This window comes from Notothenia rossii, assembly GCF_949606895.1.
Source record: "Notothenia rossii genome assembly, chromosome: 9".
Taxonomy (NCBI): Eukaryota; Metazoa; Chordata; class Actinopteri; order Perciformes; family Nototheniidae; genus Notothenia; species Notothenia rossii.
The window spans coordinates 39356241-39374849 of record NC_136907.1 but is presented as its reverse complement, the minus strand read 5'-3'; the positions used below and the strand labels follow the sequence as shown (position 1 = coordinate 39374849).

Below are 18609 nucleotides of genomic sequence, written 5' to 3'. Positions count from 1 at the left end.
CCACTCAACGCCCTTAAACGGAAAGGAGCCAAGTTCCTCTGGGCTTTTCAATGTCAGACTGCTTTTGAGGTTCTAAAAAAACATCTGGTTTCACCGCCAATCCTGGGTCATCCTGACTCTAAACTCCCCTTTATCGTCTATACTCTATACTATATACAGTGATGTCGGTTTGGGGGCAGTCTTGGCTCAACAGACTGGTCTCGGTACAGAGCAGGTCCTGGCTTTTGCCAGCCGAACTTTAAACCAGGCAGAGCGGAACTACTCGACCACAGAGCAAGAATGCCTCGCTGTCGTATGGGCCCTAGAGAAGTGGAGGTACTACTTGGAAGGCAGACACTTTACAGTAGTGACCGATCATTCCTCACTTGTCTGGGTTTTCAAAACGCAAAAAACCAGCACTCGACTTATTCGTTGGGCTCTCCGTCTCCAGGAATTCTCCTTCTCTGTGGAGTAACGTAAAGGAAAATACAACACAGTTCCAGATGCGCTGTCAAGAGCTCCCTTGGATGATGCCCAGACACCACCTGTGCTGCTGTGCTGCGCTCCAAGAGGGACACCTATTAAAACCTCCAAATTACTGATGAGGACATCTGGAAAGCCCAGCAGGAGGATTCTGTCATCCAGAGTCTGTACGATGCAATCATGGAAAAAGGAGAAGTCGTTGAAAACGCAATTACCAAGTTTACTGTTTTGGAGGACAAGGTATACAGAGTGGTGCACTTACCTCACAAAACGTTACATCAGGTGTATATTCCATCTTCACTACGCCAACAACTACTCCACCACTATCATAATGATCCTGTTTCCGGCCATTTCGGAAGATATAAAACGTATAAAAGACTACAAGCCCTTGTGTATTGGCCTAAAGTGAGCATTGATGTAAGAGAGTATGTACGTTGTTGTCAGGTTTGCCAGCTCTACAAACCTCAGACCCGAAAACCTCCAGGGAAACTTCAGCAGACTGTGGTACATGGACCTTGGGAGATGTTAGGAGTTAATCTCATGGGACCCTTCCCAAGAAGCTCTAGTGGTAACCTCTATCTCATTGTCTTTGTGGACTACTACACCAGATGGGTTGAGATGTTTCCACTTCGTAAAGCAACAGCAGAGGCAGTATCCCAGATATTAACAAAGGAGATTCTGACTCGCTGGGGTGTACCGACCTTCATCCTCTCGGACCAAGGTCCCCAGTTTGTTTCAGCTGTTTTTGGAGAAACATGCAGGCGGTGGAACCTTCAGCAGAAACGGACCTCACCGTACCACCCTCAAACCAATCTGACTGAGAGAGTTAACCGGAATGTGAAAGCTATGATAGCTTCCTATGTGGAAGAAAAACACAAAGCTTGAGAAATACTTACCAGAATTCCGTTTTGCACTGAATTCAGCGGTGCATGAGTCCACAGGAGTCACCCCTGCAGAGCTAAACCTTTGTCGTCCTTTGAAAGGCCCATTGGATGTCGAGCTAAAGCCCCATCTCTGTGATCCTGACACCTCTGCCTACACTACAGCTAAACAGATAGCCAAGTTTCAGAAAATGGTAAACGGCAACATGGAAAAAGCAAGGCAGAGACAAAAAATAAACTATGACAAAGGAAGAAGAGATGTGAATTTCTCAGAGAAGGATCGTGTGTGGATAAAAGCACATCCTTACTCAAGGGCTGATAAATCCTATATGGCCAAATTGGCACCTAGGTAGAAAGGTCCCTATCGTGTCATCAGGCAATTCGGAACTTTAAACTTTGAGGTGGTCCTAGAAGAGACTGGAGAGAACATTCGTGTTGTTAATGTGGCTCAAATCAAACCATGCTTTCCCACTGCTGAAGATATGGACAGAAAGCAACATCAGCGTATCCTCAAGATTTTTGAAGAGGAAAGCGATGAAGAGGATTTTGTGGGCTTTCCAGCTTAAAGTTGGAACAACAATATCGGAAATAAAATAAGGAGGGATAAGGAAAATGAAAAAGCCTTCCTATGTCAGGCTTCTCTCATGGGGGAAGGAGTGTAACAACCAGGGTTTTATGTGACCGGTAGTGACTCACGGTAACGCCCACCCAGCCAGGGATTCACTGTTGGTTGGCGCCTCCATTTCCTTTTTCCCCTATTTAGCTAGACGGAGTAGGAAGGGAAAGGTGTGTGCAGCAAGAGGGATCGGTGGAGCAACAAGCTCATCTGTTTAGAGACCAGCAGTTAGGTCGTTTAAAGTCCGTGTTACCGTTGTCTGATCCACCGTCCACCGTCATCATACCCTTCTGTCGCTTCACTTCCCGGATTATTGTTTACAAAACTGAAAGGAGCCGGTCATCTCCCAACCACCTTAAAAACCAGGACTGGATTTTCAAAACCGACTGGATTGCTAAAAATGACTGACATTCTCCCATGGTAAATTGACTGTTTTTTTTATTTTGAAGAAAACCCAAAGTGGAACGTTTTGGATTTAACATTGAACTGTGGGAAGACTAATTGTTTGATTGTTTTTGGGGTATTCAAAAATACACTTGCTATTTGTGATTAAAATTTTGAGTTGTGTCCTTTCTTATATTTTCTAATGTCATTCAATGTTGGGTGTTTGCAGTGAGATGTATACACCTTTGTGCAGACTTACTCAAACTGACTGACGAGCCAAATCTCAAACGTCAGGAGAGAGACCTGACTGGCACCCCAAAGAACCTAAATAAGTAAACTGTCACAACATAGCATGCCAACAGTCAATGTGTTAGTAGATTTTGATCAATTATTGCTTTGTGATAAATTGCTTTTGGGCCCTAACATGTTATATAGGGGCTAATAATGTATTTTTATTTTCATTGCTGGCTAATGAATTGAATAAAGTCATGTTAATGTTCAGATTTTCGTCACATTGATGGAAATGAGTCAATAATGTTTTAAAGTCGTGCCTGTCTTTCACTTATCTACAGGAAGTATGTGGTGGGACACGAGAGGCTGGGACCGAACTTCGTACAACTCCAAACACATCAGGGGACAAGATGGTAAGTTTCAATGTATTGTTTTTCCATACATTGTTGCGTGTCGCTGATTGGTATAGATTGAAGCTGTTTTACCAGGACTATCGTCTTGGTAAGGGGGCTCCGTTTCCCCATACTTTGGGTCAAATTGAAACGGGTTAAATGTCATACTACACAGAAAGATAAAGGCCGTCTAGTCACAGGGTCTCTTGTAGGGACAGTAGTCCTTGTAAGGACAGATGGTGTCAACAGGAGTTAAAAATGACAACATTGAAATGTTTCTGTGTAATGTCATACTACACAGAAAGATAAAGGCCTTCTAGTCACAGGGTGTCTTGTAGGGACAACAGTCCTTGTAAGGACAGATTATGTAAACAGGAGTTAAAAATGACAACATTGAAATGTTTCTGTATAATGTCATACTACACAGAAAGATAAAGGCCGTCTGGTCACAGGGTGTCTTGTAGGGACAGCAGTCCTTGTAAGGACAGATGATTTTACAACCTGTTGACATGACTAGACATTAGATCATTGCATTCATCCAGCATGTGCATACCTCCATAACTGTTAACGGTCCCATGACATGGCCATTTCCACTGATCGATTTCGACTGATCCACTGATCCATTGTTGAGGTCTACTAGAATAGATTTACATTGTTCAATGTTCCAAACTCACATTGGTTTCTCATACAGCATCTCTGTATAGTATGTGTATTCACTCTCTGTCCTACACGCCTTGTTGGAGCTCCTGCCCCCCCCCCCTCCCAGTGTGCGCTGATGTGTGTTTATGTGTTACAATGGCGTTTGTTAGCAACCAGAAAGTGACACCAGTAATGACAAACAGATGAGAATGCTGCGTGGGGTCTGGGTCTGGTTTCAAAAACGTAACTAAAATTCAATTTGACTTGCTTTCTTCTTTGTTATATAGTGAAATGCACAGTGATTCAATGTTAAAATAATGCTCAACAAATGTCACCAGTACATTTTTCTGGATAATGAAGAAAATACAAACTTGGTGTTCCTTTTTTGTTCAAAGGTGAAGGACATCTGCCTTTCCAGTAATGAAGGTTCCTTCTGTGATAAAGACTACATTCCCAAAACTGCGTCTAGCAGCGATGGATCCAGCGCTGATGAAGACTGCCCACCTGACTCTGAAGCAAATAACGATTGGGATCCTCTCATTCCCACCATCAGGTATTCAAAGCCACCCCATGGTAAGACTGTACCAACCGTCTCTACAAAGAACTGTGTTGTACAACAAGAGAAGGCTGCTACTACCTCTGACACATTCCAACTTGATGAAGATTTCATCCCTGATGGGGCTTCCTGTTCTGATAATGAACCTACCACATACCATACTCAGAATCTTCCAAGGTTTAACACGACAGCTGTAACAATCTCATTCTCTCAGAGGGCAATAATTAAGTGTGTTGCAAACCCCAAAGAATCTTCTTGCGCCCTCAAAAATTATAACATTGAAAGGTGTGGTTGGAAGATCACCAGATGGTGGAATAACCCTGATTTTGAATCACAGCTTTCATGCGTCTTGGCTGCTCTCCACCACCAGTCTGTCACATGGCTGCTGGGTGACTTTATGTCATTCCTGGTGCAACAATTCAAGCAACTCAGCTTTGATGGATGGCATGTTACCAACCATCTTTCCCTGGATCACATTCCAGAGGTTTCCCATGGGGTTCAGGTCTGGAGATTGGGGTGGCCATGACAGGGTCTGGATCTGGTGATCCTCCAAACACACCTTGATTGACTTGGCTGTGTGGCATGGAGTATCGTCCTGCTGGAAAAAACAGTCCTTTTTGTCAGAGCAGAAGGAAGCACGACTTGTTCCAGGAGAACCTTGTACGTGGTTCGATTCATGCGTCATTCACCAAATGTCACAGTGGGTGCGGGACACTGAGGCTTGTAGGGCCTTTCCAGGTCTCTGTCTAACCAATAAGATGACAAGGTATTGGACATTTGGTTGAGGATGGGTGATGATCTGGGGGGGCTTCAGCTCGGCTGAATGTCTTTGTGAAGGACAATAAAGTCACCCAGCAGCCATGTGACAGACTGGTGGAGGGCAGCCAAAACGCATGAAAGCTGTGTTTAAAAAATAATATGAACTTGTTTTCTTTGCATTATTTGAGGTCTGAAAACACTGCATCTTTTTTTGTTATTTTGACCAGTTGTAATTTTCTGCAAATAAATGCTCTAAATAACAATATTTGTATTTGAAATTTGGGAGAGATGTCGGTAGTAAAATGTATCAAAAATGTAAATTTGACTTAAACACATACCTATAACTAGTACAACCAGAGAAACTGATGATTTAGCAGTGGTAGCATTTTTTTGTAGAGCTGTATTTATTTGTACATAGATGAACTTTTATTTTACCTTATTTTTTCAAAGCATTTCATTTTAAAATGTATTAATAACAAATATATTTGGTAAAAGATGTTTTAGTTTTAAGTGAAGAAATGTTGGTGATGAAAAATTCATTAAAAATGAGTTAAATGCTTCAATCCAAGCTGTTGAGTCTGTTGTCCTTTTTATTTGAAGAAATCCCATTGACTCTACAGTTTGAATCTGTGTCTAATATTCACTTTTGAGGCAAAACGTATAAATTATGTCAGTATATTCAATTCTTTAGAGGTGACACAGTGGTTAGTGCGCGCGGCCCATGAAAGTTGTTTCCGCTGCCTACTAGGTGGGTTCGAATCCCAATCCCTCCGTAGCTTACAGGCAATGTCTTATCCTCTGTCTTCCAACTTCACACTCTCTCTGGAATAATGGCACTCTGGTCAAAAACATCTTAAAAAAATAATTTGAAATATCTGCAAATTAAAAGTCCTTTTCAATTTTGTACACTCAACTGGTACAGAAATCCTGTAAAACAAAATATGCATTTGCAGGCCACACAATAGCAGCATCTTAGGGAGCTCACTCCTTTGTCATTGGTGAGAGATGGAGGGGCTCTTTCACCTCAGCTAAAACTGTGCAAGTGATTTAGACTGTTAATCAACAGAGAGCTGAAAAACTGTGTCCTGCTCCCTTTATTACAACCAGTCTAACATCAAGAATGCTTTTGTGTATGGTTAGAGACCTGTTCAATCCGGGTGGTTCACAAATAAGGTATTGTTCGGGTAGTGTGTGTGTAAAATTCCCAGTTATACCTGATGTCCTTATAACTAAGGTATTATTAGGCTAGTGTGTGTGTGTATAAAATGTCCAGTCATACCAGATGTCCTTATAACTAAGGTATTGTTAGGTTAGTGTGTGTATAAAATGTCCAGTTATACCGGATGTCCTTATAACTAAGGTATTGTTAGGCTAGTGTGTGTGTATAAAATGCCCAGTTATACTAGATTTCCTCATAATTTAGGTTTGTTTAAGAATTATAACCATTATCCCTTTTGAGCTCATCATAACAATGGCCTCTGTGTTTGTTTGTTTGTTTGTTTGTTTGTTTGTGTGTGTGCATAGTTGAACTCCAAATAGTGGTGCAGGAATGAGTCCTAAAACCAGGAAGTGAGTCAGCATTTCACCACTTCCTGTTCCCTCGTCTCAGAGCCATTGGGATTTCTCTATAGGAATTAGGAAAATATCTGAAATAAGGTCTGTGGGTGAGACACATTCAAGAGACGGATCACGTTTTGTTCTATGACATTAAATCCATCAGCAGTGACCCCACTGGTGATTTCTGAAGAGTTGACGTGTCTGAAAAACGATGGTTGTTACCAAGTGGCTGAATAGGACTACAGAAGTTGTGGAGTACGTTGTACGTCATTACAACGAACACGTAAACACTCCTCTAAGTTAGTTTGCCCTGTTCTGCTTGAAAGCAAGTACCTGCTTCCTGCAAACTTTTCAAACAAACGCTTCAACTCGTTCCATTTAGAATCTGTATGTTTGAATATGGATCTTAAGTTGGTGAGACGTGGAAGACCTGCTGTAGTTAGTTTATAGCATAACGTTAGCATTTTGCTTCTGCAACTCAATCAACTTAAAGAGCCTGTGACACGAACCCAACAACTGTTGTGCAATGAAATAGTGGGCTACTAGTAATCTCGAACCGTCAGTTTAAAAAAGAAAAAGCGATACCGTTCCGATAAATATCAATAATTTCGAACATCGCGGGAAAATTCCTTCGACTCATTTTGAGGTTTTGGGGGAAGCCGGAAGTGACGTCAATGCGGGAACGCTTCACTGTGCGGCGAGAGAGCCAAACACGGACAAAGTGTGTTGTCATGCGTAGAAATGGTGAATTACTGAGTTTAGGCACGTTAATAACGTTTTAATGAAGTTGACTACAGTATATTCATATTTGTCAGTGCTTTCATGTCAATTCGGCGAACATAAACATAAATGATCGTGGTGAAGATGATGATTAAATTAGGATTAAAAATCGGTAGTGAGAGCTGCTGAATTTCCTCCCGTCGGATGTGATATAAAAACAAATTGATTATTTTTGTAAACTCAAGTGGATGAAACTACATTTATTAGTGCTTTCATGTCAATTCGGCGAACATATGATACATTAAATGATCGTGAGGATGATGATTTAAAAATCTTTTGATTGAGCCGGTCTGCATTTCCTGATGAGAAAACAAACCTTAGCTTTTTGTAGTTGCAGTCAGTGGTGTAGTGGGCGTTGGACGCGGGGATACGCCGTACCCCCACTTATTTGAAACATGATTTATTTTTGTAATAGTCTAATACATCTAAAATCATTGCCAGTGTTATCAGTTGCAAGTGTGTGTTTGTTGTAATAATGACGAAAACATAATAGGCAGATTTCACAGTAATTATAATAAAAACGTAGCTCAAGCATTTATGCAACTTGATTTGAAGCGTGTGTGTGTGTGAGGGGCAGAACTGTGTGTGTAGGGTGACCAGGTGTCCCGCACTGTGCGGGACTGCACACACAGCATTTTTATTATTTGTCCCGCGTCCCACACATTGAGACTATGTCCCGCATTTGAGTGATAGTCGCGCAGAAAGGCCGGATCGGTTCGCTGACAGCCGGCACCGCCCTTTATTATTATATTGTCTAAACGGCATCATGTAAGTTGCGCTGACAGGCGACACAGAGGTCCCCAAGCCCCCCCGTTGACAGTTCACGAGCGCGTCCATAGTGTCTCCCGTCCACCCACCACCCCGTCCACCCAGTAAAAACATCCCCACTACACCACTGGTTGTAATAGTAGGTCTACACCAACATGGATTAAACGTGTGTTTTTTTTTTACCACAATGTTGGGGAAATTAATGGATAAAATGCGCGGATTATTATTATTATTATTATTATTATTATTCCCACTCCGAGCGGGACACTAGGTCCACCGTTTCCCCGCAGCGAGGCTCCCCCCGTTGACAGTTTACGTGGGCTGGGCTGGGTGCAGTGGCGGACTGGCCATCGGGACGAATCCCGATGGGCCGGTACCGAAGTGGACCGGTCGGATAAGTCACTAGCACATCTCCCACTCCCCCCGTTGACAATTTACTAGTGGTACCGAAGTGGGCCGGTCGAGAGTCCCGGGCTGATTTTTAGTCCCAGTCCACCACTGGCTACATGACCGTATGATCGCCCATATTGACGCACCTAATTCCTAAACTTCTAACAGATACAAAATAAACCGATCCTTCAGCCTCATATGAGCTCTCACACACGTTCAAAATTAAACTGTCATCGCTATCTGAGCTTGCTGCTGTGTGCGCCATCGTGCGTTTACATGCAGATGCTGGGATCCTGAACGGTGCAGCTGGAGCGCTATGCCCGCATTGACGTCACCCATAATTTGGCGGGACTTGAAGAATCCCCGAGAAGATCCAGGAAATTGTCAACATTGAAGGGCAGATTAATGGTTATCAAAGTACAAATATCCAAAATCAGTTCAGTAACGGTTTTCAAGGGGACAATATTTACTCAAATTAATGGGTTTGGATGATGGGGGAAAATCGTGTCACAGGCTCTTTAATATTCACTTGTCTACTAAAAAGACAACATTTCTCAATATTTCACTTCCTTCCATGATCATTTTAGGCTGTGCAGGTTCTATCATATGTCAAGGTCTCTGTCAGAATTAAATCCTCTGTCACTTTTCAATGACAGCCGACTAGTAAAGAGATTGTCAGAAATACTTGTATTGTCCATCGCAAAATCCCTGCATATGGTTATTAAAAACAGGTGTTTGTCATCAAAGCAACAAGAAAAAAGCTGCATATCTTGATGTTCAGGTCTCTGAACACTGAGATCTGTGAACATGAGAAAGTGGTCTGCTCTTTGTACCATTGCTCTCCTAAGTTAAATACTTTTTTCTGTTCAACATTTAAAATAAACGGAAGTATTTGGCTACTTTTTCAGTAACAAAATATTGCGCAACACATGTTTGAGGATAATGTCCAGCGAAACCATTATTGTCCTCATGAGTACAGGTTTTCTACAATTCTGTGTGTGTGTATATTGTCCAGATATACCATTGTGATCCTCATAACTCAGGGACTTGCTGTGTGTATGGGTGTGTATGGGTAATGTCCAGCTAATTCAGAGGGGTTCTCATTAGTCATAATTGTGTCAGGAAACGCCCACTCCCGCCCCCGTCCTCACAGTCCTGTAGAATTTCAGGTCTACAGATCTCTACACTCTTTTACCAAAACTGAATTCTAAATAGCCAGAAATGTAGCTGAATTTTTTATGATCAGTTCAAGCACTCTGCTGTCTCTCTACGGCAGAGGGAAAGGTGGGTCCCCATAAGTCAGTGTTTGAACTGGTACGATGAAAAAGTCCTGACAAACCACCTGTGTGTGTGTGTGTGTGTGTGTGTGTGTGTGTGTGTGTGTGTGTGTGTGTGTGTGTGTGTGTGTGTGTGTGTGTGTGTGTGTGTGTGTGTGTGTGTGTGTGTGTGTGTGTGTGTGTGTGTGTGTGTGTGTGTGTGTGTGTGTGTGTGTGTGTGTGTGTGTGTGTGTGTGTGTGTGTGTGTGTGTATACCTCTTCACATCCACATCCATCTTTGGAGGATACCAACAATGCAACCGATTTTCTTTGATAAAGTCACATTACTTTTTCGCGAAAGATCAGCAAGTAACATGAAATGGGTTAGGTCAACACACTCTCACTCCATAATCGTCCAGGAGCGACGCTTGGGTAGGGAATGTTCCGGTATTTGGACAAAATTAACATGGGATCACTCCGGTCAATGTACGTACTTCGTCTCACTGGAATATTAATGGCCAGATTGAATACAACATCGACCCAAATTCTCCGGTCAATGACAGCAGAGTTTTGAAAGTGACAAAACACTGTTCCACACATTTAAAAACACTTAATCAATGTTTACCCAGGATCCATGCACCTTTCCTGGCTTGTAAAATGTGGTGATGCGCCCTGGAGGTAGCGGGCAGGCTCTGTGCGTGGTGCTGAACCCCAGCCTGTCTATGTGGAATACAAAAACAAACAAAGACAAACACCTTTAAGGACACCAGGGGCGTGAGGTTCTGGTTCTGGCGGTGTGCATGGAGGGGTTTGACCTGGCTCCCTGACACAATGCACATAGTCTGGAGCTCGCTGGGGTCCCGCATATGCTTTAATCACACTTTTGTCCATTTGCCTATCAGTTTGTTAACGAAGTGGACAGAGGCTGTTTTTTCCCCCTAAAAGTGACTTTTAATGGTGGTTTTTGCATTTAAATGATGGGTCTTATCATTCTCCAGGGTCCCCGACACAATGCACATAGTCTGGAGCTCGCTGGGGTCCCGCATATGCTTTAATCACACTTTTGTCCATTTGCCTATCAGTTTGTTAACGAAGTGGACAGAGGCTGTTTTTCCCCCCTAAAAGTGACTTTTAATGGTGGTTTTTGCATTTAAATGATGGGTCTTATCATTGTGGAGGGTCCCCGACACAATGCACATGGTCTGGAGCCAGGGCCGTGGGAAGTAGGGGTGCTGAGGGTGCTGCAGCACCCCCTGGTGGAGGACAGGGGATCTGCACTTCCACAAGATTAAATACAAATATAATACAAAAAAAAGAATTTTCAGCCTTGATGTACCAACATTCATAATAAAGTAAAGATAACACCCTTTTCACCCCGGTTACGTTTTCCATTTGCCCTGTATGATGGGCGCTGTAAGTGATGAAAGTGGGGGATGTTGGCTTATCAGGCGCCCGCAGCTCACAGCCAGCATGAGAGAGAGAGAGAGATAGATAGATGGAGAGAGGGGGTGCACCGGTACCGGCGGGGAATGTTGTTAGCTTCTGCTGCGCTAACGGATATAAGAAGCTGTTTCTACAATAATGTGGAGGGAGAGCTCTTCTGTCAGACTGAGAGGCACAATGAGGTAAAGGACCCTGCGTGTTTAGATAGTTCACTTTAGTCTAAATTATCTCAGTGGGTCTCAAACGTTTTGATCACAATTCATGTGAATAAATATCTCCAAGGCACTCCTTTATAATTATTAGGATAAATAAAAACAGGTTTCAAATCATTCCAATGTATACAGGACAGTAAACCAAAAATGTTCTTTAAAACTAGAGATATTTAAAAATATGCATAAATAAATAAATGTTAACTGATAAAATAAGATATAAATGAACCACAAAAATAAAACAAGTTAGCCAACATTTATTTGTTATTGGCTATAGGTTATTGGATATGTTCACATACTTATTTGATTATTAAAATGCAAACTGATGTTTTTCATATGGGTGTTTTAGAGTTGTATCCCCTAAATCAGTCTCTAGTTTGGGCTCAAAGTGCACCAGATTGAAGCATTTTACTTTAAAATGTAAAAAAAAATCTTCCCGGGTGCGGCACCCCCGAACCCCCCTTGAGGATGTGACGTCCACCCCCAAATTAAAACCTGTTCATGCAATACTAAATACATTTGAAGCCTTTTTATATAAGCTGTCCACAATATCAATACGTTTCTCTGTTTGTAGTGTATTGGTCTTTTGTAGAGGTTTTTCATTGCCAGCTAAAATCTTGCCTAGGGCCAAATTGGTCTAAACCGGCCCTGGTGTCATCCCCACAGCACCCTCCATTTGAAACATGTTCCCACGGCTATGTCTGGAGCTCGCTGGGGTCCCGCATATGCTTTAATCACACTTTTGTCCATTTGCCTATCAGTTTGTTAACGAAGTGGACAGAGGCTGTTTTTCCCCCCTAAAAGTGACTTTTAATGCTGGTTTTTGCATTTAAATGATGGGTATTATCATTGTGGAGGGTCCCCGACACAATGCACATAGTCTGGAGCTCGCTGGGGTCCCGCATATGCTTTAATCACACTTTGTCCATTTGCCTATCAGTTTGTTAACGAAGTGGACAGAGGCGGTTTTTTGCCCCTAAAAGTGACTTTTAATGGTGGTTTTTGCATTTAAATGATGGGTCTTATCATTCTCCAGGGTCCCCGACACAATGCACATAGGCTGGAGCTCGCTGGGGTCCCGCATATGCTTTAATCACACTTTTGTCCATTTGCCTATCAGTTTGTTAACGAAGTGGACAGAGGCTGTTTTTCCCCCCTAAAAGTGACTTTTAATGGTGGTTTTTGCATTTAAATAATGGGTCTTATCATTGTGGAGGGTCCCCGACACAATGCACATGGTCTGGAGCTCGCTGGGGTCCCGCATATGCTTTAATCACACTTTTGTCCATTTGCCTATCAGTTTGTTAACAAAGTGGACAGAGGCTGTTTTTTGCCTCTAAAAGTGACTTTTAATGGTGGTTTTTGCATTTAAATGATGGGTCTTATCATTGTGGAGGGTCCCCGACACAATGCACATAGTCTGGAGCTCGCTGGGGTCCCGCATATGCTTTAATCACACTTTTGTCCATTTGCCTATCAGTTTGTTAAGGAAGTGGACAGTGGCTGTTTTTCCCCCCTAAAAGTGACTTTTAATGGTGGTTTTTGCATTTAAATGATGGGTCTTATCATTGTGGAGGGTCCCCGACACAATGCACATGGTCTGGAGCTCGCTGGGGTCCCGCATATGCTTTAATCACACTTTTGTCCATTTGCCTATCAGTTTGTTAACGAAGTGGACAGAGGCTGTTTTTCCCCCCTAAAAGTGACTTTTAATGGTGGTTTTTGCATTTAAATGATGGGTCTTATCATTGTGGAGGGTCCCCGACACAATGCACATAGTCTGGAGCTCGCTGGGGTCCCGCATATGCTTTAATCACACTTTTGTCCATTTGCCTATCAGTTTGTTAACGAAGTGGACAGAGGCTGTTTTTTGCCCCTAAAAGTGACTTTTAATGGTGGTTTTTGCATTTAAATGATGGGTCTTATCATTCTCCAGGGTCCCCGACACAATGCACATAGTCTGGAGCTCGCGGGGGTCCCGCATATGCTTTAATCACACTTTTGTCCATTTGCCTATCAGTTTGTTAACGAAGTGGACAGAGGCTGTTTTTCGCCCCTAAAAGTGACTGTTAATGGTGGTTTTTGCATTTAAATGATGGGTCTTATCATTGTGGAGGGTCCCCGACACAATGCACATAGTCTGGAGCTCGCTGGGGTCCCGCATATGCTTTAATCACACTTTTGTCCATTTGCCTATCAGTTTGTTAACGAAGTGGACAGAGGCTGTTTTTCGCCCCTAAAAGTGACTTTTAATGGTGGTTTTTGCATTTAAATGATGGGTCTTATCATTGTGGAGGGTCCCCGACACAATGCACATAGTCTGGAGCTCGCTGGGGTCCCGCATATGCTTTAATCACACTTTTGTCCATTTGCCTATCAGTTTGTTAACGAAGTGGACAGAGGCAATTTTTTGCCCCTAAAAGTGACTTTTAATGGTGGTTTTTGCATTTAAATGATGGGTCTTATCATTCTCCAGGGTCCCCGACACAATGCACATAGTCTGGAGCTCGCGGGGGTCCCGCATATGCTTTAATCACACTTTTGTCCATTTGCCTATCAGTTTGTTAACGAAGTGGACAGAGGCTGTTTTTTCCCCCTAAAAGTGACTTTTAATGGTGGTTTTTGCATTTAAATGATGGTTCTTATCATTGTGGAGGGTCCCCGACACAATGAACATGGTCTGGAGCTCGCTGGGGTCCCGCATATGCTTTAATCACACTTTTGTCCATTTGCCTATCAGTTTGTTAACAAAGTGGACAGAGGCTGTTTTTTGCCCCTAAAAGTGACTTTTAATGGTGGTTTTTGCATTTAAATGATGGGTCCTATCATTGTGGAGGGTCCCCGACCCAATGCACATAGTCTGGAGCTCGCTTGGGTCCCGCATATGCTTTAATCAGGCGTTTTAACACTTTTCCCCACGAAAATGATTTTTAATCATTTTTTGGGGGCTATATAAATCAAATTCCGGTTAATGCAGAGCACAATCGTACCTTTTACTATTTTAATGTATTTGCATTATATATCTTTGGGCTATAAAAGCGACATATTTGGATGACTTTTTCAGTTTATGGAGCTTATCCCACAAATCCTCAAGGATCCGGGCCAAATTTGGGAGCTCATAGGTGGCCTGCCATAGGCCCCCACCCGTGGAAAGAAAAAAAAACGGTCAATTATATGTTAAAATAATCAAAAAATGAACTTTTAAAATTACAACAGAGAAGGGGCTCAGAGAAGGGGAGAAGGGGCTCAAGTGTTCGGCGCTTCGGGACGAAGCCCCGAACACTTTTCCCCTCCCCCGCTGCAAGGTACAACGGAGAGGGGAATCCAGACTTCCCCTCCTCCGTTGTAAAAAAACGTTCATGTTTTCCAAGCTACCATCTGCACGAAATCGGAAACCCGGTTTTTGAGAGGAGTCAGAAAAAAAACGGCTGTGTAACTTCATGGAGGAATTCATCCGCTGTATGTGCACTCTGGCTCGGATACATTTTGTTGCCCGGAGACCACCCAGCATGGTTCTTCCCAAACTTTAAGTTTTTGAACTGAGCTCCGGAGGAAGGCAAGGGGAGTTGACAAGGGGACTCAATCCGCCTCATGAGGCACTATTCTCGGATACATTTCAACACTTTTAGCCCTTTTTGATGGTTCTCCAAAAAATAACTCTGACTTTTTCAGAGTGTGGAGGAATGCAAGGGGAGTTGACAGGGGACTCAATCCGCCTCATGAGGTACTATTCTCGGATACATTTCAACACTTTTAGCCATTTTTGATGGTTCTCCAAAAAATAACTCTGACTTTTTGAGAGTGTGGAGGAATGCGAGGAGAGTTGACAGGGGACTTTACCCGCCTTATGGGGCACTATTCTCGTATACATTTCAACACTTTCACCCATTTTTGATGGTTCTCCAAAAAATAACTCTGACTTTTTCAGAGTGTGGAGGAATGCAAGGGGAGTTGACAGGGGACTCAATCCGCCTCATGAGGCACTATTCTCGGATACATTTCAACACTTTTAGCCATTTTTGATGGTTCTCCAAAAAATAACTCTGACTTTTTCAGAGTGTGGAGGAATGCGAGGGGAGTTGACAGGGGACTTTACCCGCCTTATGGGGCACTATTCTCGGATACATTTCAACACTTTTAGCCCTTTTTGATGGTTCTCCAAAAAATAACTCTGACTTTTTCAGAGTGTTGAGGAATGCGAGGGGAGTTGACAGGGGACTTTACCCGCCTTATGGGGCACTATTCTCGGATACATTTCAACACTTTTAGCCATTTTTGATGGTTCTCCAAAAAATAACTCTGACTTTTTCAGAGTGTGGAGGAATGCGAGGGGAGTTGACAGGGGACTCAATCCGCCTTATGGGGCACTATTCTCGTATACATTTTTTCGTTTTCCCCCCTTTTTTATGGAACTCCAAAAAGACAAGTTAGTCTTTTTTTTCCCTTCCTCTTCTGATTTCTCACTGATTGAATGGCAAACGCGACCCGCCATCGGAGGGCCTCTGCCGACCCGGCCTCGTGCCGGTGCTCTGGCGGTCGGTTCCTCCGAACTGCGGGTTCGACTCTGATGGCCGGGAGGGACGAGGGAAACGTCGGGGGGGTCTGCTGGAGGCTCCTGCTGGAGTGTTGCGTTCACTGGGACCTGGCTCGAAAAACTCTTAACCCTGACTCCAGTGCGGTGTTGCGGCCATGCGCCTCCGGGTACCAGACTCCCCTGCCTCCTCCGTGTTGCATGGGCTGCGTGGGGGTAACCCTGCGTGTCCGTTACCCTGCGTGTCTCTTACCTCCCAGGCCGACCGATATGAAGCGTTTCCAAGACGAACCGTCTGACTCAGGGGTCCCACCACGGGTTCCGTAGCGGGGTGGAAGTTCCACCTCCCCACTTCGCCGCGGAATGCAAGACAAACACCTGTTTCTCTCATCCTCCACTGTGGCATAGCGGCCTTAGTCGGCTGCGGCATTCAGCAATTGGCCTTGCTCCGGGCACAGGACCCTACTTCATCAAACTACCTGTTTGATCCTGCGTAACAACCACATATATGCTTGTCTGCAAAGACATTGATCGAATGGCAAACGTGACCCGCCATCGGAAGGCCTCCGCCGGCCCGGCCTCGTGCCGGTGCTCTGGCGGTCGGTTCATCCAAACTGTGGGTTTGACTCTGCTCCTGGGAGCGCATATATGCTTGTCTGCAAAGAGGGACATGCCTGGTCCCGCCCAGGTGTTCTTCTACGGCTAGTGTCCAGCCAGCTGCGGTATCATCAAATTTAACCCGCCATCGGAGGGCCTCCTCCCCGGGTCCAGCTTCCGGTGCTTGGCGGTCGGTTCATCCAAACTGCGGGTTTGACTCTGCTCCTGGGAGCGCATATATGCTTGTCTGCAAAGAGGGACATGCCTGGTCCCGCCCAGGTGTTCTTCTACGGCTAGTGTCCAGCCAGCTGCGGTATCATCAAATTTGACCCGCCATCGGAGGGCCTCCTCCCCGGGTCCAGCTTCCGGTGCTTGGCGGTCGGTTCATCCAAATTACGGGTAATCCTGGAGCGGACAAAGATATGTGTATTTGCCTGAAGGATGGAAATAAACAAAGAATGATATTTTACAGGACATGACGGATATGTGTTTTTTCCAGGCTTTTTGGAAATAAACCAAATGTGATTTTGCAGTGCATTATATAGCTCATTTTACCCATGTGATGTTGTGCAGTACATTACTGAGCTCATTTAACGATATGGTCTACCAGGCGAAGTGGGATGCTGCCATGTCCCAACTGGTCTCCGGAGGAATATAAGGAGAGTTGACAGGGGACTCTGCCCAGTGCTCATGAACCAAATGAGGGGTGTGTTAGAGGGGAAGGCTCTGGCTGTTTCTGCAGCCTCTGCATCTACCTTCTCTCCCCACCCCGATACCAGCGCGTGCCTGCTGTAAAAGGTAGGTGCACGGGCTCTCACTGCCACTAATTCTGAGCCTGGCTCCCGAGCAGCACGTTCTCCCCGGCAGTCCGCCAGCAGATGAAAAACACCCACCTCTCCGCCTCTTCCGAGGGACGAGGGAACCGCGCCTGGGGGTCTGCTGGAGGTTCCTGCCGGGTGCTCCGTACTGCGTTTCACCGGGACCTGGCTCGAAAAACTCGGAACTCTGACTCCAGTGCGGTGTGGCGGTCTCGCCCTGGCCGTCCACCGTGCGCCTCCGGGTACCTGACTCCTCCGGGGGCAGGTGCGAGGGGTTCAATGCACCAAATGAGGGGTGTGTTAGAGGGGAAGGCTCTGGCTGTTTCTGCAGCCTCTGCATCTACCTTCTCTCCCCACCCCGATACCAGCGCGTGCCTGCTGTAAAAGGCAGGTGCACGGGCTCTCACTGCCACTAACTCTGAGCCTGGCTCCCGAGCAGCACGTTCTCCCCGGCAGTCCGCTAGCAGATGAAAAACACCCACCTCTCCGCCTCTTCCGAGGGACGAGGGAACCGCGCGGGGGGGTCTGCTGGAGGTTCCTGCCGGGTGCTCCGTACTGCGTTTCACCGGGACCTGGCTCGAAAAACTCGGAACTCTGACTCCAGTGCGGTGTGGCGGTCTCGCCCTGGCCGTCCACCGTGCGCCTCCAGGTACCTGACTCCCCTGCCTCCTCCGGGGGCAGGTGCGAGGGGTTCAATGCCTCCGTCCCGCTCCGGCTTTCGCCGCAGCGGGACGGAGCGCCCGGAGGTACTGTTATCCCCACGTTTTTGTACCCAAAACTGTCTTGTGAGCTCGTGGCAGAACCATGAAACAAAAAACAATCAATGTATCGGACCCATCACCAGCCCCGCGTTGGTGCGGAGGTGGGACCATTTTAACCAGGTGGTAACCCAAGTCCTCCCCTTGGTCCGTGTTCCCTGCATTGAAGCATCGGACCCATGGTTGCAATCACCAGTTGGCTAACGCATATAAACGGAGAAACAGAAAACCATTTAAATAGAATTCATTGTGTGTGTTTTGGGAAGGATGTTGACCGAATGCCCGGTGTGCAGTCTCCGCTATCTGTCTTTGAATAAGCACCTTAAGCACAAACATGCAGTGCGGAACCTGGAGGAAAGAGGCATCATTCTTAAAATGGCCAGTGGTAGAATAAATGTTCGGACCAAACCCTGTCCCATCACAGGGTGTTCGTATGCTGGGAAGAAACTACACCGTCATATAACTCGTGACCACCCTGAGTTCTCCCGAGATGAGGCACATCAGGTCATGGCAGGGCTGAAGCATAGTGTGGCCATGCAGTTGCTCCATGACCTCCGAGAGACTAATCCCATCATTGGAATG

General features: G+C 45.0%; 1 protein-coding gene across 2 annotated transcripts in view; it reads left to right on the top strand.

Moving 5' to 3' along the window:
• The window catches only part of LOC307018560 (uncharacterized protein), a 102773-nt gene that overhangs the window by 78821 nt on the left and 5343 nt on the right, over window positions 1-18609 (top strand). The window contains exons 13-14 of one of the 2 annotated variants that reach the window (XM_079648843.1): window positions 2916-2987; window positions 4001-5475. The exons of the other annotated variant lie outside the window; for it this stretch is intronic. The gene's annotated coding sequence lies outside the window, so the exon portion shown is untranslated. Of the gene's footprint in view, window positions 1-2915; window positions 2988-4000; window positions 5476-18609 lie in introns of those variants that run through there. 2 annotated transcript variants of the gene reach the window in all.